This window comes from Balaenoptera borealis (genome assembly GCF_965194805.1).
Source record: "Balaenoptera borealis genome assembly, chromosome: 9".
In the NCBI taxonomy this organism is placed as follows: domain Eukaryota; kingdom Metazoa; phylum Chordata; class Mammalia; order Artiodactyla; family Balaenopteridae; genus Balaenoptera; species Balaenoptera borealis.
Window position 1 is genome coordinate 70322031 of NC_138873.1, and position 25945 is coordinate 70347975.

The window sequence follows — 25945 nt, forward strand, 5'->3', positions numbered from 1 at the left end:
TGGCTCTACAACTCCAAATAGAGTCTGGTTTCTGTAACATCAGAGCACTGAACTAATTCAATTTTAAGGGCAAAATGCCAGGAGCTAGGAGGATTTGAAGGATAGGAAAAAGCATAATTAGATAAGCTGCCAGACTTAAATATGAACAATCATTATGGTTGAGAATATGAGGGATGCAAACCTAGAAAAAACACCCTTTGCCATTGGGAAATCTGACTACATTGTTGTCCAAAGTTAAAGCCACATGGAATGAAGTCAATGTCCCTTGGTTTCACTCAATCTCATCATGCACATCATCACCCAACTTGCCACTCTACAAAATGACCTCACTAATCTAGTTTTAATCGGCGTCTATAGAGTTTTTATTTACCTATTTCATTTTTGCACTTGTTTAATACATCCAGTTTCTAGTGTGCCTTCTATGTCTTTCTACATCTGTGTCGTGTTAGCATGATACGACACTTTTAAGCTGCCCTTGGAGTGTTTCACAAAGGGTGTCCTGCAGAAAGGCTCTCTCCTTGTGGAGCAAGAATGGCCGAGACAGGATTCTGTGGTCAAAAATTGGAGGGCTTCCCTGCTGGCGCAGTGGTTAGGAATCGGCCTGCCAATGCAGGGGACATGGGTTTGAGCCCTGGTCCAGGAAGATCCCACATGCCGCCTAGCAACTAAGCCCGTGCACCACAACTACTGAGCCCGTGCACCACAGCTACTGAGCCTGCATACAACAACTACTGAAGCCTGCGCACCTAGAGCACATGCTCCACAACAAGAGAAGCCACCGTGATAAGAAGCCCACGAACCACAACGAAGAGTAGCCCCCGCTCGCCACAACTAGAGAAAGCCAGCGTGCAGCAACGAAGACCCAACACAGCCAAAAATAAATAAAATAAATTAATTAATTTAAAAAAATGGGAAATACTCTATTCTGCATTTCCCTCTTGGAGATTCAGGACGAACACTAGCATAGTAAAGGATCTGCAAAAAAAGAAAACTGCTCAGCCTTTTAAATCTACCATTAAACTTGTTTGATCATAGACCCTTCCTTCTGGAACAACTATAATAGCCTCAGAAGCCAGAGTCCAGTGAATCTACTCTGGAAAATAGCCCTAGAGGGTGGGTGGAGGATGGAAGCCTCACATCACACATTTATAAAAAGAACTGGATAAACGTTTTAATACAGTTCTGTCTGTTCTACTGTTTGTATCCATAGAACAGAGGAATGATAAGAAGCCTGAGTTTCAGCCCTGAATGTGTAGCATTGAGCGTATTTCGTATTTCACATCTCTTTTCCTCCTCATGGATAAGACGGGGTAATGTTGAGACTACCAGTCACTACATATTCAAGTACTCTGGGAAATAACAGATGTCATTTATTAAGTGCTTGCTGTGTGCCAGTATTATGCTAAACACTTTAAAACATCGCTTTTTAAATTCTCATAATGCCCCATTATTGACATAAGTTTATAAATTTTAAAACTGAGGCTTAGAGAAGGAAGTAACAAACCCAAAATCAAGCAGCTAAAAAATACACCAGGAATTTAAAACCAGTCTGTTGGACTCCAGAACACAAGCTCCTAGCTACTACTGATACGCAGGCTTAGTGGCTTAGTCAAGAGGCAACATAATTATTTAGGTATTCCATATATTTCACTTTGAAATGTCATCATGAAATCACTTATCCGAAAAGCTGTTCTGCGTCACTGGGGGAAAGAAGAGCAAGGCTTTGTCTGCCCAGCCTGACAGTGTCTGCTTTCCACTCCATCTCAGGAGAGACCAATGCCAAGCAAGCAGGAAAGGAGCAGGGTGAGGGTGGTGGAATTGGCCGTGGCAATGATGCCGCAGGTGCCACCATGTCTCCAACATGAAATGAGCAGCATGTCAACACTGATGCTGAAATTTGTGAGAAAAGCACATTGTTTAAGGAGTCCCAATAAAACACAGGCATTTCATTTCAAAGCTGAAAGTGCCTTTCATTATCCCATAATCACTGGCCCACAAGGACTATAAAAGATTATTCCATCCATCTCATCTCTCTTTGCTACACCAAGGCCAGGGTGGTGAGGGTAAAGCCAAGTGGGGGTTTGTTCTAGCAGTGAGAGTGGAGCTAGGAAGGATGAAAGGATTGTGTTTTTATCCATCAAATAATATTTGTTGAATGCCTACTCTTCTAGGCCTTAGGGATACCACAGAAAAAGAACCAAGTCATGAAATTTATATTTTTTGATAGATTGGATTATTGTCCTTAACAATAGGATTATTGCATCTAATTAGATCCCCACTGATTGTCAGGTGACTTGGCCTTGATCCTGTGAGAGAAGCGTATATTCTACTTGCCTTTTTGACTTTGTGCTTCGTTACATGACATGCTTTGGCTAATGGAATATGAGCAGATGTGACTGTCACATCTGAGCAGAATTTTTAAATGAGATTTCCTGCTTTGGCTCTGCTTCCATTTATATTCCTGCCTTTCACCATAAGGACAGTTTATCCTAGAGAAAGAATGTTTTTTCAACTCAAGTCCTGAAGTGGAAGCCAGCCTAGCTGAGCCTGAGTGAGCTCAGAAGAACCAAGAAATGCTGCAGCCTATCCACAGCCATCGTGTGACATAAGCAAGCGAAGAATGTTTGTTGTTGCAAACAACTGGGGTGCTGGGGCCATTTGTTGCTGCAGCAAAACCTGACTGATACACATACTATTTTGGGGATACAACAATATGTACATATGTAATATGTCAGGTAGTAAAAGTTCTATACAATTAGTGATTCACTTTGTTATACAGCAGAAACTAACACACCATTGTAAAGCAATTATACTACAATAAAGATGTTAAAAAAAAAGTTCTATACAAAAAACTTCAGTAGAGTAAAGTGAAAAGAACAGATTTGGGAGTGGAGCTTGATATGTCATTAAGGTAGTAAGCAAAGGCCTCTCTGCCGGAGTTGCATTTGGGATTTTGTAATTTTTTTTTTTTTTTTGCCGTGCCTCACAGCTTGCGGGATCTCAGTTCCCCAACCAGGGATTGAACCCCGGGCCACGGCAGTGAAAGCCCAAAATCCTATCCACTAGGCCACCAGGGAACTCAGAGTTGCACTTGATCGCAGACCTGAAGGAACAGAGGCCAAGAAATATGCAGGTAATTGTAAGAAAAACATTCCACGCAGAGGGAGCATCAAAAGTAAAAGCTCTTTTGGGGATGAGGAATATAGGGGATGAAGACAGTTTGCATAATTCTCAGATTCCAACAGGCTATCTAACTGTGGATTATTTATAATATCTGTAGATGTGAAGTGGAAACTGGAAGACATTATAGGATGGTAGGATTTTATTTCTGGAAAGCTCTTGGACATCCTCATCTCATATCCTCATTTTGTAAAAAAAGAAATTGCAACTCTGAGAAGTAAAGTTATTTGCTTAAAGTCATGCAAACAGGAAGATTTTGGATTAGAACCCAGGTTTCCCGACTTTAATTAAAGTTCAAGAGCATGTGTGCATGCAGCTTGGCAAATGATCCGTGAAGAAATAGAACAGTCAGAGGCTGGGAGGAAGCAAGTGATGGTGCCTATACCAATATCTGAATTGACTAACACCAAACTTGAATTCCGCAAGACAAAGCTATGCTAGATACACCACTTAGTTGTCACCACTGACCCAATCATAGCTATTTTTAAGGTAACAGCACTTTTAAATGACTGAACAGTCCCAAAACATTTGGTTAGCTAGATCGCTGCCTCTGCCATCAAAATATATTTATGGAGAATCAATATATAAACTTAAATTATAAGCACACTAGAAAAATATTGTTGATTCTAAAAATAATCTTGCAAGGGGAAGGTCTTTTAAAATATGATATAAAACCCTGAATCATAAAAGAAGCATTGACAGGTTCAATGATATACAAATTTTAAACATACGTATCAAAAGAAATTATAGTAAAGGCAGTAAAAATAAAATATGGGGAAAAAACATTTGCAACTCAGCTGACAAAAAAGAGCTACTTTGTTAACATAAAAGATACCTTTAAATTATGGTTAAGAAATAAACAAACAATAATAAAAAGGGCAAGGGACATGAATAGACAATTCATAAAAAAAAGAAAGAAAATGCTCAAAAGGAGATGAAAAAGTGCTCGTCCTCTCCCATAATCAAACAAAAAGAATATTAGAACATATAAATAGAATTTTTTATATCTCACTGGCAAAACTTAAAAGCCTGAGGAGAATGCAGGCAGCCAGACACCTTCACACGTTGCTGGTGGGAGAAGCCAGTAGCAGAATCATTTTGTAGAAAGCCTTGGCAAGATCCATAAAAATATAAAAGACATGTTCCTGTGGCCCAGCAACTCCACACATAAGAATATGAACTTGAATATTCATTCTCTGAGTAAATATTTAGTGAGTATTTTCTATGTACCAGTTTCTATACTGGGAGCTGGAGACCAGCAATGTACAGGGAAGTGTGGTGAGATCTGCCAGAGGATGAGGGTTTGTCATGCAAGGAAACTGTCGGGACTTTGTACTAATGGAATAGGAATTAGAAAACCTAACTTTCGTTCTGCTTTTGTGGCCAAATTAATGCGATAACCTTGTACCTTAGTTTTTCTTTCAGTTAAAACAACAGGATTTGAGTAGATTATAGCTTGGGTCCTATTTACCTCTAGAATGTTTATGACTTGAAAGTCCTCTCTGAGGTTTAAAGCAGAACCCACCTTTAGCATATAGGGGAATGGGTATCCAGGTCTTGCTGACACCCCAGACTTCTCAGAATCCCGGAGGGGTGGGGATAAGTGCTTCACAATGGAGCACTTTCTGGATGGTCTTTTTAGAGCATAAATTCTACTTGATGGGAAATGATTTAAAACATCATGTATAGTAAAAATAAAAATAAAAAAATGTTATGAACAGAGCACAAAAATGACATCTATTTTTAAAATAACATAATATACATCACAAATTTTCTATTTGCTGTTAAAGCCTGTTTCACTTACCTTAGTCATTGCGATAAATGAGTCAGGACTTGGTGGTTAGGACTATTTCAGTGGAAACCTTTCAGAAGTGCTGTTCTAATCCTATTGCTAGCTACTGGTCATAGAGTTGTATGTTGCCTTTTTGAAACCTTATTTTTAAAGTTTGATTCTGGCTAATTTTTCCCCTGAATTTTAGTTCCTCAAGAAGAGACTTCTAGCATCTCTTCACAGCGTAACCTTTATTCCAAACTGTTCTCATCCATGGAACAAAGTATATCTTGACATTTGGCCAGCAAATGGTCACGGTTTTTAGGAAGCAACATTTTTCCACAACAACTTGCTTCCCTCATCATTACAGTCCTGACATTCTCCTTATCAGGCAAAGATCCCAGAGTTCAGACACTTCATAACAGGCCAGGATCCCTCAAAGTCCACAGGGGCTCCATACAAGTTGGTTTTTTGTTCATATCTATTTTATTTTTCACAACTTGTTTTTTCATACAAATTTTCCATTTTGTTCAGTAGGCTGCATCCCCAGTGATTAAATTTCTTGCTCCATTAATTATGATTCATAAACCTTCCCTGTCTATTAAGATCATTTCCTTTGACACTCAAATCCCCTTTGTGTTCCAGTAGGGAGCTGGTCAAGGAAATAGAAACAGGAAGACTGCCATTTCAGCTGGCAGCCATGCAAATTTACTATTATCTTTGAGGTTGTAAAGGATGTGCTATGACTTCAGGGTATTATTGTCACCAATTGACAAGAGTATTTTAAACCTAGAGAAAATAATTTTTTTAGTAATAAATTTGTTGGATGTTATTGTGCCAGCCTTTGTGAATATCCACTATTGTGTTTTTATTCATCTTGAAAATGCTTTTGGTAGTATAAGGAATGTTTGGCTGGGCAAACACATAGACAACCAGAATGATTTCTACCATTTCTTAATAAAAACATTCTGCACACTCAGAAATCAATTTCTTATTTTAACAAAATGAAAAATGAGTTCTAGTTTTACTCTTTTTTTAATCTCCCTACATATCATTTTCTGATTAAAAAAATTCACATCTTTTCTTCATCTTATAAATAAACCTATCAACACTGAATCAGATTTGTCAACATTTTAAAATATTTCATTGCTTCTTTCAAACTTATTATTTGGAAGTATTATAATGAAGAAAAATGAAGTTTACTTCCTCCTGAGACCTTCTCCAACTTACTGTACACTCTCTTTTACCATCCTATGTTATATTCTGGCACAACAGGGCAATTCTCTAAGATAAAATTATATTCTTTTTTTTCTTGGTACCAGTTAAGGGTAGGTCCCTAAACATGGTAGCTTGGTTTTACCAATTTAAATGAAGTTATACATATATATTCTCGTCTCTGGCTCCTTTTACTGACACTGTTTTTATAAGATTCACGTATGGTGTACATCACTGAAGTTCATTCATTTTCATTATATTCATTACATTCATTGTGTGACTATACCAAAATTTTATCCATTCTACTGTTGATAGACATTTAGGCTGTTATTAGCTTTTGGCATTTAGTAACAATACTGCTATACATCTTCTTGAAAAACGTATCCTAGTGCATATATGCCAGAGTTTCTCCAGGTTATACACACAGAAGTGGAATTGCTGGGCCATGAGTATGTGCATCTTCAACTTTACTAGGTCAGGCTAAACTGTTTTGCTAAGTGTTTATACCATTTTAACTCTTGCCAGCAGTGTATTACAGTTCCTATTGCTCCACACTCTCCTCAAGACTTAGTATTGTCAGACTTTAACTTGAATTTTAAAAGGCTGTAGCTCTGGTTATAACCATTGCAATAACCATAGCCCTGAAGCAGCAAGGCTGTGTGATGCTTACCTCTAAGATCACTTCATCCTCTCTAGAAAACTAACTCTCCCTCCCCTCCTCCTTGTTTCCTTTGCAAACTTGATCTCTATCTCCTACCAGGCTGGGCCACCCTCTGTCCAGATCTTCAGTCCTTCTCTTCCCCCCTTTCCTTTCTTCTTTTCCTCCCACTATTGTTCCTAGAACCTTCTCTTCCATTGAACCTTCTTTTTCAATTAGCTCCTTTGCCTGACTCCATCTCATTTCAACAGCTACTATTTATTGTACTAATTATAGGCTTTGTTCTCTTTTTAATTTCAAGAGGCAGGTAAGTAGAGCCCATTTCATGTTCCCCAAAATGTCTCTGGATTGGACACGCCGATCATGATGGCATCGCTCATATTCACTATCCTTCTAAGGGGAGTAGCCTCTGCCCACAACCCCTTAGGCTATTGTGGGATTTGAATTATGTGACTCATATGATTCCTTCTCTGGTCACAGCCCATTGAACCAAGTGTGGTAGTTGACCCAAAGTCAGTCAATCCATGAATAGCAGTCCATGACCTGGCCCTGTAAGAAAAGATGAACCAGGCCACTTTGATTCTTTCTCTAGGGAAAATGAGTTGAGAATGAGGACTTTATCAGTAGAAACAAAAGGTAGAGTTTATAAAAGTCATGGGGGTCCACATGCAAACCAGAGACATGGGGAAGAGAAACTATAAATAAGCAGACATTATACAAAAGAAAGAAGAGGGTAAGGGCGATTGGTGGTAGCAGGTGATTGAGAAGTAGACATTAACTATAGAGCCCAACTGTAGGACCACATGACCCATGCCGGTGGTCCCAGGAGCCCTTTGGACCTGGTTCTGGTTCCTGTAAGGCCAGGATGTGACTATATTCCTGGATGCCTATGAAGAATCTCTCTTGACTTCTGCCCTGTCTACAGCCCTCTGTTCAACATTTTCATTAATTGAGGTAAGTTGAGAAAATTCCCTCTGTATGCTACAAGCAAAGAGCTGATCTAGAAAAACTCTAAATTTGTTATATTTCTTCTCATGTGGGGCTCTTAACTGATGTTTCCCCTCAGTAGGCCCTTGGCCTTCAATGGAGGCTGACCTTCAAATGCACCTGCACACGACCCCTCTGCTCTTATAATTCACATTTGTCTCTCAGCACAGAAAGTTGTTATGTTCAGTTTGTTAAACGGGCCACCAGCTGTTAGGTTTTTACATTTTTATCCATAATTTTTATCAAGAGAAACTATTTTTACTGAAAACACTACCAGGAAGGATGTAGCACTGCATGTTCCCAAATGGGAGTTTTTGTGTCTTCAAACATCTCTATGAAGGGCACCCTTGAAGCCAAAGGATAAAAATACAACAGCGAAGATAAGACATGGTAAAAATAAACACAACATATGATCCTGAGGGGATAGCAAGGATGGCTGCTTTTAAACTAACATACACCAGACACTGAATAATGGTTTTAGATGTAAAACTCCAGCCTCTCCCTGGTTTTAATCCAAAATAAGCATTCTCTAGGTTGGTACTAGGACCTTTCCCAAATATCTTCACCCTGACTATGAATTCTCACTAGTAACCCTGATGTTACAGATGAATTAGCCACTGAACTTTAATAATTCCATGGGAAGAGATCTTCAAGAAGAGATCCAATCAGTCAACAAAAAAGAATTATACAATCACAGAAGTTGTTCCACACTTGAGAAGGGATCAAGAGTTCAGCAAGTGAGGAAACAGGGTCATTGAGTTAAAGTGACTTACCTGGGGTCACATAGCTCTAGAGGAGCCAGGATCAAAACCCAGATATTGTTTTCCTTTTCTTCAGAGCTTTGATGATTTATTTATACATTTTTCCAAAAACAAATTAATAAACCTCTGCAAAATCTTTACCTGACCTGTCAGTTTGAATCCCAGCGTATAGAGCCATTATGATGTGTTATCTCAACATCAGTTTCCTCTAGTCATTGAGAGTAGCTTTGACTCTGCATCTTATGGAAGGCAAGTGAGCTGATGCAAAAGCAGGGCAAACACAGATCTAGGAAGACATTCAGGTCAGTAAGTATGAGAGGCAGAGAGGCATGAATGGGAGAAAAATGTCATCAGGGAAGATGAGGAGTGGTACACACACATTCTGGCCTACTTACTAATTTTTCTTAGGTCTTCTGTTGGCTAAACTGAAGTCAGTCTCATTTTCACTCTATGCTGATAGAAAAAAAAATAGATGATGTAATTATAGAGGCACATGATTTTGTAAGATGTGGATGATGAAATTAGGAAAACCAAAATGAAATCCAAGTTTTGTGTTGCAGGAGATATAAAAGGAAATGAGAAAACATTCTTAATATAGAAGACCAAGAAGAGAATAAAGGAAAATAGTTTATAATCATTGGAAGGAGGAGAGTTTTTTCTTAATGCTTTAAAAAATTTTTTATGTTATTTAGAAAGCAGAAATTGTGGCAACTTGGGAAGATGAACAGGAAGCTTCCTTGCATAAGAAAGGAAAAATTCAGATTTCACACAGATACCCAAAGCAATCTTTTCAAAATGCAAATCTGATAATGTCTCTATTGTCCCCCACTGTTGCTAAAAGACCAAAATCCTAAATACGTATATGAGGCTTTGCCTCACATGGTTCCCTATGTACCTCTCTAGCCTCCTATTCGTATTCCATCAATTTCCTTCCTCCATCAGAATTTGCCCCCCAAGCCATGCTGATCATTGTGGCCATCAAATCCATCCAGAACCGTGTTCCTTCTCCCCCCAGGGCCTTTGTAAGTGCTCTTCCCTCTGCCTTAATCCTCCTCCCTCCACCTGAACCCTCACCTTCACCTAGTCAGCTCTTACTCATGCTTCGTATCTCAGCCAACACATCAATTTCTCAGGAAAGGGTTCTCGAGTCCTCCTGACCCCAATCTGAGTCACATTTTTATGGCCTACGTATATTTCTTTTATACCAGTTATGATAGTTGTACGGTTACATTGTCATGGGATCATTTGAACTAGTCTGTCTCCCCGACTACAAACTGCTGGGCAGTCCCCACTTCCCCTTCTGCTCACCACCGTTATCCTGAGTGACCAGGACGATATCTGCTACATATTTGTTCTGCCAATTAACGTTTGTTCAGTTAGTATTAAATGCAATGGATCACTTAAAAATAAAACCTGAGATCTATGTTTTCTTCCCATAATATTTGCAATGGAACACAAAGTGAGAGTCATCAATCTTTTAACCTGCTGTGAGGTTAATGATTCCAGAAGAGCAACCAATAAGAATGAGGTTGGAAGGATTTATTCTTGGAAACTATATGAGATACCTCTCTTATAGAATTTATTGTGAAAATTAAATGGATTAATAAATAGAATAAGTAGAATAAGTAAATGCATCATTAAGTATAATATGTGTAAAATATATAAAATAGTATCTAGGCCCACAGTAAGAATTGACTACATATATTATTGTTACCATTACTGTTTTGAAAATCAGCAGAAAATTCAACTTCGTGTATTAGTACCTAGGTTCTCATCTAATGGGACTGGGCAAGTGGGGTAGAAAGATGCTAAGACACTTTAATAAATCATAAGAAAAGCCATTTCAAAACCCAAATAACACAGGATGAGGGGTCAGGAGACTGGGTCTGATCTAAGGTCTGTCAGCCCTATGTGCTGACAAAGATTCTTTGCTTCATAAAACTTTAGTCATTATCCTGAACCTTCTCCTATGCCCATCTGTGCACTTCCGTGAAAATGCCAGTTTTAGTAAGAACCCTCATAATTCAATTTAGCAAGCTAAATGATAATAAAATCATAGTAAGCAAAATGATAATAAAAATACAACATATCAAAATCTTGGGATTTAACTAAAGCAGTGCTTAGAGGGAAATATATGGCTTTAAATTCTTATATCATAAAGGAAAACAAATATAAAATCCATGGCCCTTAAAATCCTAGAAAATCTTAAACCTTAAAAACCTAGAGAAAGAAGTGCAAAGTAAACCTGAAGTAATCCAATGAAAGAGAATAATAAAGAGAGGAAAACAATTAAAGAAAAACCAGACAGATAATAAAGAAAATTAGCATGTCTAAAAGGTAGCATTCTTTTTTTTTTTTTTAAGACAAATTTAGGGAAGGCTCTTTTATTTATTTATTTAATTAATTAATTAATTTATTTATTTATGGCTGTGTTGGGTCTTTGTTTCTGTGCGAGGGCTTCCTCTAGTTGCGGCAAGCGGGGGCCACTCTTCATCGCAGTGCACGGGCCTCTTCACTATCGCGGCCTCTCTTGTTGTGGAGCACAGGCTCCAGACACGCAGGCTCAGTAGTTGTGGCTCACGGGCCTAGTTGCTTCGCGGCATGTGGGATCTTCCCAGACCAGGGCTCGAACCTGTGTCCCCTGCATTAGCAGGCAGATTCTCAACCACTGCGCCACCAGGGAAGCCCCCAAAAGGTAGCATTCTAAAAAGATATTTTATTTTTTTATTTTTATTTTTTGGTATTTATTTATTTTTAATTTTTGAATTTTATTTTTTTTATACAGCAGGTTCTTATTAGTCATCAATTTTATACACATCAGTGTATACATGTCAATCCCAATTGCCCAATTCATCACACCACCACCACCACCCCCCCGCCACTTTCCCCCCTTGGTGTCCATATGTTTGTTCTCTACATCTGTGTCTCAATTTCTGCCCTGCAAACTGGTTCATCTGTACCATTTTTCTAGGTTCCACATATATGCATTAATATGCGATACTTGTTTTTCTCTTTCTGACTTACTTCACTCTGTATGACAGTCTCTAGATCCATCCACGTCTCAACAAATGACCTGATTTCTTTCCTTTTTATGGCTGAGTAATATTCCATTGTATATATATGTGCCACATCTTCTTTATCCATTCGCCTGTCGATGGGCATTTAGGTTGCTTCCATGACCTGGCTATTGTAAATAGTGCTGCAATGAACATTGGGGTGCATGTGTCTTTTTGAATTATGGCTTTCTCTGGGTATATGCCCAGTAGTGGGATTTCTGGATCATATGGTAATTCTATTTTTAGTTTTTTAAGGAACCTCCATACTGTTCTCCATAGTGGCTGTATCAACTTACATTCCCACCAACAGTGCAAGAGGGTTCCCTTTTCTCCACACCCTCTCCAGCATTTGTTGTTTGTAGATTTTCTGATGACGCCCATTCTAACTGGTGTGAGGTGGTACCTCATTGTAGTTTTGATTTGCATTCCTCTAATAATTAGTGATGTTGAGCAGCATTTCATGTGCTTCTTGGCCATCTGTATATCCTCTTTGCAGAAATGTCTATTTAGGTCTTCTGCCCATTTTTGGATTGGGTTGTTTGTTTTTTTAATATTGAGCTGCATGAGCTGTTTATATATTTTGGAGATTAATCCTTTGTCCGTTGATTCGTTTGCAAATATTTTCTCCCATTCTGAGGGTTTTCTTTTCGTCTTGTTTATGGTTTCCTTTGCTGTGCAAAAGCTTTTGAGTTTCATTAGGTCCCATTTGTTCATTTTTGTTTTTATTTCCATTACTCTAGGAGGTGGATCAAAAAAGATCTTGCTGTGATTTATGTCAAAGAGTGTTCTTCCTATGTTTTCCTCTAAGAGTTTTATACTGTCCAGCCTTAAATTTAGGTCTCTAATCTGTTTTGAGTTTTGGAATTTAAAAGATTCTTGGTGGCGAAAAAGGTGATTAAAATTGCCGAGAGAACTTGCATTATGGAAGGAAGAGAGAAGAGGGGAAAGGGGGCAGCAAGAAAAGGCAACAATGACGCTACCATCGCCTGCATGCCTGCAATGTGCCAGCACTTTGCAGTCCTACTTACGTTCATTCACTCATTCATTCACTCATTCCTTCATCCCACAGACCTTGCCTGAGTCCTAACTGAGTGCCAGGTGGGGTGATCCCCCCATCCTGATCCATTAGCCCTTTTCTCACAATCCATCCTGATTTTTGCCAGATTAGCAGTTCTACAAAGTCTTCAGCAAAGTCAAGTCCGTTTGTTTGGAAAGAAGAAAAAAAAGTCAATCTGGTTGTAAGCAATCTTCGGCAGGGACAGTCCCTGGATTCCTCCCGGAGCACAGGCCATCTAGCTGGCAGCCTCCGAGCGCTAGGGAAATGGGAGGGGGCGGCCCGACTTCCAGGAGGCAGGATGTGTTTACACTCGGGGCTGCGCTGTAGGACCAGCGAGCCGGTGAATGCGTTATTTCTTTGTAAACCCGGTTTCATCACCTCTCTGGCCTCACTGCGTTCCTACGGATTTTAGGGAAAGGCTGGATGTATACAAAATCAGCAGTTTTCCTCCTTAGTGGAAGCAGCAGTCGGTGTGACCTAAAGGGAGAATCAACAGAACTGAAGATTTAAAACACCATCACCTCTAACTTCCGCTTTGACCTTGGCTTTATAAATGGTACATTTCAGAGGACGTTCTGCCTCACTAGCGCTTGCTCTCCTGCTCTCTCACGCGCTGAATTTGGGAGTCTGCGTGTGAAGGATGTGCCATGAACATAAATCACACGCGGCTTCTCGAACTTGTCGCCTGACACTTCACCTTACCTTTGGATGTCTTTTGACCTTCCTGGCCCTGCCCCCTCTCCAACACCACTGAGACTGTTAGCCCCTCCGTCTTTTGTGAAATCCTTTTTGGTTTGCCTCCCACGTCCTCCAGTGTTTCTTCCTGGAGGCCACGTGTCCTCTGTCCGTCCCTCAAATCTCGCTACTATTTGATTTCTGTCCCTGCCTCTCCCTCACACTCCTTGGTGACCTCATTTATTCCCACAGTTTGAGCCTTATTATTCTTTATGCTGATGGTACTAAAGCCCTAGTTCAACACCAATTTTCTCTCCTGAGCTCCAGACCCATTGATCCAATTTCCCATTTGGTCAATCCCGCAGCCGTTCAACTCAATAAATCTAAAACTGAGCGGGTCATCTTTCCACTCCTTGTTCCCAGACCTGCTCTTCCTGAAGTGTTTAACTCAACAAATACCACCGCATCCACCCAGGTGTCCAAAAAGGAACACTTGCAAGTCTTCCTTGCCCCCCACCACGGCACCCTATCAATCACAGCGTTCCCTGGGTCCTGCCTCCTTCCAAGGAAGCTGTCCTACAGTGCTTGCCCCTACCTGCACTGCTACTGCCTCTGTTCAGGCATCACCAGCTCTCACCTGCATTCTTGCAGCAGCCTCTTAGCTGCTTTTCCTGTTTCCACTTTCACTCCACTGTGATCTGTTCTGCACACTGATGCCAGACCAATCACCATGGCACACATCTAATTGTGTCAGCCCCCTTCTGTGCTCCCACATGGTATTAAAATGAACCCAGGATTTGTTTTTAGTCAGGTATGGTGAGGCCAACAGATCAGGAGAGAAACCTTGCAGGGCCACACAGGAAGCACCAGGGTTGGTAGGAGACAAAGTAGGCAAGAAGAAAGCAAGCTAGAAACGTTATTGGGGGCTTTGCAGGAAGAAATGGGCAAGGCAGGGAAAGTACACTAAGTTAGCTTATGATTGGCCTGTTTGGATAATGTTGGTGGGCTCTGGGCTATAGGGGTGGTCCCTTGTTGTCTGGTACCTGAACCTGGGGTGATAGAGGGCAGGGAGAATGTTGGCTTGGTGTTGTTCGAGAGCTTGATAAAGGGGATGGTTGGGGTATAGGCTCTGGATTGGTTGGTTTCATAACAAAGGAGTGCTTTTTGCTTGCCATCTCTAGGAATTAGCCAACTCCAGGAGGGGCAGTCTCTTCTGGGGTCCACAAGGGTCCCAAGATATCATAGTATCATAAAATACAGAAAACAAAAAAATAAAAAACATGATTAACACACAGAGACAGACAGATACACAGGCACACACAAATTCCCAAACACTTCAACTGGGGCATAGGCAACAGGAAGCAATGGGAAGATTTTAAGTAAGAATGGCATGATCAGATTTGCTACTTTTGGCCTTTGGAATAAACTCAGTCTTCTGCTAATATTTCCAGTCTTATCCAATTATCATTTCCTCTTTCCACTATGCACTCTGTACATTCCCCCAAATATGCTCTACTTTCTCTTGCCTATGAGACTTTGCACATAAAGTTGTTCCCTTTGTCTGAAAGGCCCCTTTCATCCCTCTTTGCCTGGTTAATGCCAGAACTTCCTTCCAGACTAAGCTCAGATGTCATCTCTCCCTGAAAACTCTCCCCTCCCCACAGGGCTGCACTAGTTACCCTCTATGTCCTTCCACATCACCCAGCACATCCTGAACTGCAGTGACCTGGTACTTGTCTGTCTGCTACACTTGACTAAAACTTCCTTGTGGTCCTGGAATGTGCCTTAATCATCTCCGAATCTCCAAGGCCTGGCCCAGATTGTAGCAAGCACCCTATAAATGTTTGTGGAATTTATAAGTGAACAGATGATTCGTTAGGGAAATATTCTTAAAATTAGAACTAAACATATCACAAAAGAGAGCCACCTTCTCTATGAAGCCTTTTATTTGATCCCTAGTAAGATGTGGGCATCCAAACTCAAAGGTCTTCCCTGCACACTTCTCTACTGGAGCAATGACCACATCACACATCACATGGTCTCTACCACAAATTCTTAGATGGTAGGAATCTTGCTGTTTTGTTTTTGAAATTTTTTTCCTAATTTTTAAATATTTTCTATTTTATATTGGAGTATAGTTGATTAACAATGTTGTGTTACACCACCGGATGCAGCTCTCCCACCAGAAAGACAAGATCCAGCCCCACCCACCATAATACCTAAGGAGACAAAAGACCTTTATGCAGAAAACTATAGGACACTGATGAAAGAAATTAAAGATGATACAAACAGATGGAGAGATATACCATGTTCTTGGATTGGAAGAATCAACATTGTGAAAATGACTATACTACCCAAAGCAATCTACAGATTCAATGCAATCCCTATCAAACTACCAACGACATTTTTCACAGAACTAGAACAAAAAATTTCACAATTTGTATGGAAACACAAAAGACCCCGAATAGCCAAAGCAATCTTCAGAAAGAAAAATGGAGCTGGAGGAATCAGGCTCCCTGACTTTAGACTATACTACAAAGCTACAGTAATCAAGACAATATGGTACTGGCACAAAAACAGAAACATATATCAATGGAACAAGATAGAAAGCCCAGAGATAAACCCATGCACCTATGGTCAACTAATCTATGACAAAGGAGGCAAGGATATACAATGGAGAAAAGACAGCCTCTTCAATAAGTGATGCTGGGAAAACTGGACAGCTACATGTAAAAGAAGGAAATTAGAACACTCCCTAACACCATACCCAAAAACAAACTCAAAATGGATTAAAGACCTAAATGTAAGGCCAGATACTCTAAAACTCTTAGAGGAAAACATAGGCAGAACACTCTATAACATAAATCACAACAGGATCCTTTTTGACCCACCTCCTAGAGAAAGGGAAATAAAATAAAAAATAAACAAATAGGACCTAATGATACTTAAAAGCTTTTGCACAGCAAAGGAAACCATAAACAAGACGAAAAGACAACCCTCAGAATGGGAGGAAATATTTGCAAATGAAGGAACTGACAAAGGATTAATCTCCAAAATATACAAGCAGCTCATGCAGCTCAATAACAAAAAAACAAACAACCCAATCCAAAAATGGGCAGAAGACCTAAATAGACATTTCTCCAAAGAAGATATACAGATTGCCAACAAACACATGAAAGGATGTTCAACATCACTAATCACTGGAGAAATGCAAATCAAAACTACAATGAGGTATCACCTCACACCGGTCAGAATGGCCATCATCAAAATATCTACAAACAGTAAATGCTGGAGAGGGTGTGGAGAAAAGGGAACCCTCTTGCATTGTTGGTGGGAATGTAAGTAAGTTGATACAGCCACTATGGAGAACAGTATGGAGGTTCCTTAAAAAACTAAAAATAGAACTACCATATGACCCAGCAATCCCATTATTGGGCATATACCCTGAGAAAACCATAATTCTAAAAGAGTCATGTACCACAATGTTCATTGCAGCTCTATTTACAATAGCCAGGACATGGAAGCAACCTAAGTGTCCATCAACAGATGAATGGATAAAGAAGATGTGGCACATATATACAATGGAATATTACTCAGCCATAAAAAGAAATGAAATTGAGTTATTTGTATGGAGGTAGATGGACATAGAGTCTGTCATACAGAGTGAAGTAAGTCAGAAAGAGTAAAACAAATACCGTATGCTAACACATATATATGGAATCTAAAAAGAAAAAAAAGTTTCTGATGAACCTAGGAGCAGGACAGGAATAAAGACGCAGACATAGGGAATGGACTTGAGGATATGGGGAGGGGGAAGGGTAAGCTGGGATTAAGTGAGAGAGTAGCATTGACATATATACACTACCAAATGTAAAATAGATAGCTAGTGGGAAGCAGCTGCATAGCACAGGAGATCAGCTCAGTGCTTTGTGATCACCTAGAGGGGTGGGATAGGGAGGGCGGGAGGAAGATGCAAGAGGGAGGGTATATGGGGATATATGTATACATATAGCTGATTCACTTTGTTATACAGCAGAAACTAACACAACATTGTATAAAGCAATTATACTCCAATAAAGATGTTTAAAAAAGAAAGAAAAAGTAAACACATTTTAGTAAACTCTTTGCTTACTGATTTAGGACTAGGATGTGGTGAATAAAATTGTTCTGTCTTTCAAGGAACTTACAGTCCAGAGGAGATAGGCAAGCAACGAGCAATGATTCTCCAGTGTGATAAGTCCTATGAGTGTCGTAAGCAGAAGCGGTGATGGGAATACTAAGAGAGGTACCTGTCTCAATCTTGGGGAAATAAGGAATGTTTCCCAGAGGAAAATATGCCTAACTGAGGATGGAAAGCTCAGAAGGAGTTGGGAAAAGGAAAAGTTAGTGATGAAGAGAGGAGAAGAGGTGGGGGAGAGGAGAGAGAGGTAACACTCCAAAAAGAAGTCACAGCACATAAACAAAGGTCCAGAGAGGAGGCAAGTCATGGGGTGGTCAGTTCAGGGTGGCTGGGATACAGAGTATGGGGGAGAATGGTGAAGGTGAAGGTACAGAGGTCAGGCCTTGAAGGGCCTTGCCTAACTTAAGCCATTAAAAATTTTTTTCTAACCCCAAAGCCAAGATACTAAAGTATTGAAAAGAACAGTGACATGATCTGAATTGCAGACTAGAAAAAAAAAAAACTATATAAATATATTCTTTTTCAGAAATATATATGTAAATATATATCTATTCTTTTTCAGATTCTTTTCCCATATAGGTTATTACAGAATATTGATTATAGTTCCCTGTGCTATGCAGTAGGTCCTTGTTGATTATCTATTCTATATATAATAGTATGCATATGTTAATCTCAACCTCCTAATTTATCCTCCCCCCTACCGCCACGTTTTCCCTTTGGTAACTGTAAGTTTGTTTTCTAAGTCTGTGAGTCTGTTTCTGTTTTATAAATAAGTTCATCTGTGTCATTTTTTAGATTCCACATATAAGTGATATCATATGTCTTTGACTTATTTCACTTAATATGATAATCTTTAGGTCCATCCATGTTGCTGCAAAAGGCATTGTTTTATTCTTTATTATGGCTGAGTAATATTCCATCATATATATGTACCACATCTTCTTTATCTATTCATCTGTTGATGGACATTTAAGTTGCTTCCATGTCCTGGCTATTGTAAATAGTGCTGCAGTGAACATTGGGGTGCATGTATCTTTTTGAATCATGGTTTTCTCTGGATATATGCCCAGGAGTGGGAATACTGGATCAAATGGTAGCTCTATTTTTAGTTTTTAAAGGAAGCTCCATACTGTTCTCTATAGTCGTTGAACCAATTTACATTCCCAGCAACATTGTAGGAGGGTTCCCTTTTCTGGCTTTTTAAAAGGTTGAAATGGAAAAGACAAAATTGTTTATTACTTAGCATGGAATCACTATCTATCTTTTTTTGGAGGAGATAATTTCTTCAGTTAGTTTATCTGTCCTGTATATATTAAAGAGTAATTGATCATGATAAATTACTTTAAAAAATCTTATATTCACATATTGTCTTAGGTAAATAAAAACTGACTTTTTTTGGGCAAGGGATGAAAGACCAAAGAATAATATTCCTTATGAGAGAATAACAAGCAATGGGAAATAAAGGAAATTATGGTGTTGATGACATAATTGAATATTGGTATATTTCAAAGACATAGCCATAGAACACAGAATTACTTTAGGGAAAACAGAAGTCAAGGGAGAGAGGTTCGTTTTTTCCAACACCTTTGTCCCAAAGACAGATGGCAATATTATAATGCCATATAATAAGTAAACCAGAGGATGAGATCTGAGTGAACACATCCTTATTGACCCCTTGAAATGTGATGCTCTAGAGCCTTCAAGGATGCTGGGCCCTGTGAACAGCATTTCTAGGAAGTTGCTGATTGCCAATATCCGAACCCATGAACACTCTGGGAAAAAGAGACATTAAATAAATTTTGAATGTGTTGATACAAAAATGAGAGGAAAACACCTGAAGGAAATCATGGTGAAAATATTGATTGATTCAGGTTTCCAGGATTGTTTTCTAATTCATCTTCCTGAGAAGAATAGAAGATGAAGGAATCTCAAGGGAGACATTTCAGTTAGCACTTTCAGGGAGATGAATAAGATGATTATTGAAGCAAGCCCCAGATAGAAGCACCAGAATAATCTGGATAGAAACCATCATTAGACTGAATCATGGTATTTTAAATTGAACTATATTTAGTATGTGAACATAATTGAATTTGGAACCCTGCCAGGCGTTGATTAATTCTAGTCCAAGTATTTAAAATTTTCTCTTCTGAAAGAAAGGAAAAACACTCACTTTTCCATGTTGAGGACTGAGCATATCCAAACATAAAAGTTAAAAAAAAACAAGTCTTAAAAGTTCCTGGCAAACTTATATAGGGTCATCTCACTTAGTTAAGTATTTTCCCATTTAGCAAGATGGTATCTCGGAAAAGCCTCTCTCCCAGGAGTCAGGAGCCCTGAGCCCTTCGGCAAATGCCATCATCTTGACCAGTCACTCACCTACCTGGCCTCCCATTTCCTTGTCTACAAAATGAAGAGCTTGGCTGTCTCTAAGTTCTCCTCAAGCTCTGAAATTCTGAAGCTAGAGTGTATTTGAGTAAATGACCTTTCTGTGTGGGGCTCAGTCATGAAAGGATGACAGGTATGCATGCATCTGGAGTCAGGAGACCAAACTCCTGGCTCTGCCATGTACCAGCTGGTGAGCTTGGACAAGCTGTTTAATCTCCGTCACCTTCAGTGACTTCCTTTCAAAAGTAGACACAATGCTTTTCGTAGCGTCGTTAATAAAGGTTAAATGATGTAATGTTTGCAAACCTAGCACAGTTCTTAACAAGTATTTAACCTTTATAAATAGAAGTTGTTTTTGTCATTATTGTTATTTCATACGTGATGATGAAAATGGTGGCATGTGCAAAAAAGAAGGAAGAAGGAGGATTTACCAGGTTAAGTTTCCAAAGTTGAAAGCCATCACCCAACGATTCCTGAGTAATCTGTGTTAAAGCACCCCGAACGGTGGGGCTCTTTGTGTTGGGCTTTGTAGAAATCCTCTTTTCTTCTCTTTGGATTTGAAGGCTTAACTCTGAAACCCCAATACACTGGGCTAAACACTGAAGAAAAGGAGAGAGGTTTTGTTAGCTCACTTGAATTCATCCCTTATACCTTAACAACTCTGTATATAAGACTTTTTCATTTCTTTCATTGGTAATCTGGGGAAAAGAGTAAGAGAGCCATTGCTAACTCTAGATTGTTCTCATCTACAAGGCATATTCCTTGGATAAGAGTGATTCATAAGACAGGCAGAATTTGGGGTCCATTCTGATTTACAGCCTGGCTCACTGGAAGTCTGGCTTACTTGCTCCTTCCTGGTCATTGACTGAGGCCACTAATGGGCTTTCCTCTGACAGTTTCCTTGGGGATTCTCAGAGGAAGGGGAGACCTCTGAACTGTTGAGAAGGGTCTTCAATAAAAGCTGTTAGAATCTCTTGATAGAGAGCATATTCTCTACATGCATTCTGCATGTGCACACACGTGTATGTATGTGCGCGTGCTCACACACACTGCTGAGCTCAGGGTGACGCTCTGTATGGACAGGGAATGAGCAGCTCTTTCCCCCTTTACTGGCTGCTATCCTCTTATGCAAAGATCTTTTCATCAATGCTGGGAAATAACTGGTGCTTTACTGTGTGTGATCAGCTGTAGAAGCTTCCCTTGGTAGGTGCAGTCTCCTGTGTAATTCTCATTCCCATCTCTCCCAAACCTCTCCTTTCTCTCAGAGCCTGTTTTTTTGCATTTATTATATTGTTTTCATGGTTTCACAGTTTTACTGAAGCTGTGCCTTTCGGGGTATTCTGTGTTTAATACTTTGGAAAGGAAATAAAGTATCACACGCACATACAAATGCAAATCTGTGAGGGAGATTGGGTCCTTCAACACAGGACTAAGGTTAATTCATTTTCTCAATGTAGAAATGATACATAAAGCTAATTATTGGACTTACTGCAGGAGCAGAAGCTTTACAAGAGGGAATATTCCCTCTTGTAGAGGGAAATAAGACACAGGAAATTTCAGGTGTAGTGACTTAATTAAGGAAATTATTAAGATCCTAATAAACAGCACTGATCATACTGTCACTTAGGAAGTTAGTTTGTGTTTGTATTTTAGTTTGTGTAGAAAATAGGTCTTTTCTTTGGAAAGTACCACTGTAATCTAAGCTTAGAGGTGTCAAATATAGCTCTTTAGAGGAAGAATAGGAATGAATTGTCATGAGAATTTTGAATTGTATTTATTGTTTTTATTTTTTAAATAAAAAATTTTTTTCAACCAGTAGTTTATTTCCCCCTTTCCCAGGTGTAGAAATTCTTATGATCCCTCAGAGAGTTCCTTCTGGAGCAAGCTTTCCTCTTTGCCCTCAGCCAGCCCCAGTGGGCTTGCCTTTACAGGCTCTGGGACTAGGACAGGAGGTAAGATGTCTGAGTGTTTCTTCACTGGGAAAATATTTATTGTTTTTAATTTGCCTTCCAGTATTCAAATATTAGTTTATAAAATAGTTGTTGCAAATGCTTAACTTATTTATTATATTCGTGAAAACTATTTTTCTTTAGCAGGCACTTTGGAGGGAAAGTGGGACTTTGGAAAAATCCACAGCTGAGTGAGAATGAAACATACATTTTAAACTTAATCCATTTACTTTAACACAAAATGGTAGGCACTTCTATCTGAACTCCAGATGTCCTGTTCAAAATATCAAGTTGAGCACAGGAATCCGTCTTCCTCTCTCACCTTCCATCCCCTCCTTTAAAATTCCAATGAAATGACAAGAGGATATATTTCTTAAAAAAAAAATCTACAATAACACTCTAAAACTTTTAGAAAATGTGCCATCAATGGGCTAGACATTTTTGGCACTTTTCAGCTGGTATTGGTTTGATGGAGAAATCAGAGCAGAGAAAATTACAGCCCAACACACCAGAGGTTTTGTGGCCAGAAGAAAAAAAGCATAGCAGAGCCTGAGTTAATTCCAAACTTCAAAAAGAGAGAGAGAGAGAGGAAGGAAGGGAAGGAAGGAAGGAAGAAAGGAAAGAAGGAAGGAAAGAAGGAAGGAAGGGAGGAAGGAAGGAAGGAAGGAAGGAAGGAAGGAAGGAAGGAAGGAAGGAAGGGGAAAAAAAGAAGAGGGGAAAGAAAGGACTAAACAATTCCACCCAAGACTAAAATGCTAAAGTAATGCACTTCTAGAATTAGGTCCCCCCACTTTGGCAGTGGTGGAGATCCCCAGCCTGCCTCTCTGTTGCCCATTACTTAACCTTGACGAAAAGCTGCTCATCAAAATGCCTTGTCCCATCACACAAAGCATATGTGAAACCACCTAATCAAAGGAAGGATCTGTTAAGAAAATGGATTTACCAGTCTCTGAGAAAACCCTTTCCAGCCACTCATACTAAGCAACCAAGTCCTTTATCCAACATGATTGAATCACCAAGGATCTCCAGATGTTTAAAGGAAATCCATAGCATGAAAAAGGAGCACCAAGGTGAGCAAATAGAACAGTTGGCCTTGGAGAAAGCAAAGATAATTCAGACACCAGAAGTTAACTTCTTAATAAGTCTATTCTCTGCAAAATTCAGGAGCCTGCTATGTTTATAAAAACACACTGCTTTAAAAAAGGAGCAATAAAGAAAAAAAGTTTTGAAAAAAATGTGTATAATTATTGCATTAAGAAATAATCATTGGATTTAATAAATTATTAAATGCACATATTTGACTACTTATCTGGTAAACTGTGATCTAGTAATATGGATGATAGAGTGGAGAAAATTTCCCATAACCTAGAACACAACATCTTAGAAGTAAGGGTTTCTGAGTGACAGCAGATAGGAGAACATAAAGAGATAAAAGAAGAAAATGTCTCTACCTTCAGTTTTTGGTCTTCAGTTTACCAAGTGCCAAACAGCATTGGAAAATATTCCTCTGTAGGTATATCCCACTGAACATTCACAACCCTAAGGATAAAGAGAAAATCATAAAAGCAGAAAGGAAAAAAACCCCAAATTACCTGCAAGAGAATAGAACCAGATTGACTTGAGATTTCTCATTACTAACAGTGGATGCTAAAGAAAATTGAGCAACATTTTCAAAATTCTTAAGGTAAAAGATTTTGAATCAAAAATTTTATACCACAATTTATTTTCAAACACATTTTCAGACAAGTAAGGATTTATAAAGTTTACTATGAATACATCCTACACTTTAAACATTAATTTGTCAAGAAAGGAGTACGATCAAACAAAACAAGCATTTCAGGATGAGGGTAGTGTGGGATGTGAAAGTATTGATAGCTACTGTCACTCAGAATAGAGAAGAAAGATGGCAATAAATTTAAAGAAGATTCATTAGGCCTTGATTCTTGGAAGCTTCTACTATGAGTGGCAAAGTTTTATTGATATGAAGTTCTCATTTATGGCTTCTGCCATAATAGTTGATTCTACAGGGAGTAATGTTTACATGTTTATATTGTATTGATACATCCCATTTGGGGTTTCATTTTAAAAATTATCCTACAGGAGAAACACAGAAGACATATAGAGAATTCTATGAGAATATATAGAGATAGATTGAAAGGTAGATAGATAGATAGACAGATAGATAGATGATAGATATAGATAGATTGGTAGATTATTGTGAACCCTAGAAGTATAAAAATAAAGGTATAACTAAAAATATTTGGGAAGTAGACTGAGAAAAAGAGGTGGAAGGAATATTAATGTGATAACTTCTTCAGGTTTCATTGCAGAAGATCAATAGATAATGTCTAAAGTTTATAAGTTTAGAAATAGAAGTATGACAGCAATGAGAAAAACCAAGTCAGAGGAAAAGGTTAGCGAAGGTTCCCTCTGTGAAGGTGGTGCAGAGGAGCTGCCACAGGAAAATAGTAAAAGGAAGTCATACTTTATACTGCATGCCTTCTCTACAGTTTTAAATGTTACTGTGTCCATGGAATACTTCCATGATTAAAAGCTAGTTTATAAAAACAGAAGAAATCATATAAAAATGAACTTACAGTTAATCCATCTTTTGGCTGTGGAAAAGGGAAAACTCAATTGATCATCTGCATGTATTTTTCAATGAATTCAGAAACACAAAAGAGCATTAAAAACACTTCAGCTGTGTATAAAAGATGTAAAAATGTTAATGCCCTTCAACCAAAGACCACCAGGGCTCTGCAGACCTATTGCACTGAAGGAGAATGCCCACTAGGGGGCGCTATAAAGCCCTTCAGGGAGGGCGAGTTAGAAAGATGCTATTATAGGATTTAGGCTTTGGGTGGGTAATTTTGGGGAGAGTTGAAGGAAGGAGGGGCTCACTCTAGATTGAGTGCTGTCAGAAAGCAGGAGCAAGTCTATGACAGGGTGTCTAAACAAATCTGATCTATGGGGAGGGAGGCTTAAAATGGGGATACAACTGTAGTTGGTAAGGAAGTAGCCATCACTCATTTTAGCTGAGAACTGGAGATGTTTGCTATTTTGTGGGTTGCATGGTGCTTTTGTTTTGACTCATTTATCACAGTGTCAGAGTGACCTTGTCTGATGTTCTGTGTATTTCTGTCCAATAGGAGAACAGCATGGCCTGGCTGTGAGCATCAGACCAGTTTCCAGCAGTCAGGGGCTGCTCTTGGCTTTCTCAGAAACAAATGAAGGAAAATATCTCTTCTTAACATGTTGTGTGAGCTTGTACTTGTCTGGTGTGGAGTTTGAAGCTGCTCTCCTTTAGGATATATAAATATATCTATAAATTTTATATTATGTATCATCTATAATAATTATATATAATATTATATAATATATAACATATAATTATGTAATATTATATAATTATAGAGTAGAGATTATATATAATTATGTAATATAGTGAATAATATTATATATATTATAAAAATACATTTATATTTATATAATTTTTTTTTTTTGCCAAAAACAATGGTCACTGTGGTGAGCTCTGTTACCACTTGCTCTTCTCCAAAGACTCTCTTCTCTTGGTTTTGTTGACACTATACTTCTCTGATTTTTCTCTATATCTCTGACCTTGATCCAATCTCATAGAAATTTCCTTTTGTGCTTCCACACTCTCTCCCCAGCTGATCTCACCCATTCCCATAGTTGCAAATACAATCTCTATGGTGATAGGTTCTAAATTTATGTCTAACTCCGGCCTCTCCTCTGACCTCCAGACTCATTTATCCAACTGCCTACTTGACATCTTCTCTTGAAATTCCACAAAAATCTCAATCTTAAGGGCTCTAACAAGGAATTTATTGACTTTCCTCTTCTGGTCTTTGCCATCTAACAAAACAGTCCCACCATTCTTTCTTAACACTTACTGGAATGCATAATTATCTATGTGTTAGATAATTTAATAGCTATCTCTCCCTCAAGACTAAAAGTTCCAGCAAGGCAAGAGAAACAGCTGTTTTGTTTTTCACTCTGGTTCCGCATTTAGCACATAAGCAGCACTCAGTAAATATTTGTTGAATGGAG

At 38.9% G+C, this 25945-nt stretch overlaps 3 long non-coding RNA genes across 6 annotated transcripts in view; 1 reads left to right on the forward strand and 2 right to left on the reverse strand.

The window, feature by feature from the left end:
• LOC309635158 overlaps nt 1-25945 on the forward strand; it is a 161558-nt gene that overhangs the window by 129331 nt on the left and 6282 nt on the right. The window lies entirely within an intron of this gene.
• LOC309635153 overlaps nt 1-25945 on the reverse strand; it is a 501613-nt gene that overhangs the window by 25720 nt on the left and 449948 nt on the right. The gene's annotated exons all lie outside the window — the stretch shown is intronic.
• Nucleotides 2756-25765, reverse strand: LOC309635156. Of its 2 annotated transcripts, XR_014248676.1 has the most exons (4): nt 23326-25765; nt 20357-20524; nt 8968-9025; nt 8848-8858 (listed from the first exon to the last, which is right to left on the reverse strand). It is a non-coding gene; the product is annotated as an uncharacterized lncRNA (long non-coding RNA). The 2 variants fall into 2 exon arrangements; XR_014248675.1 differs by having other exon boundaries at nt 2756-9025.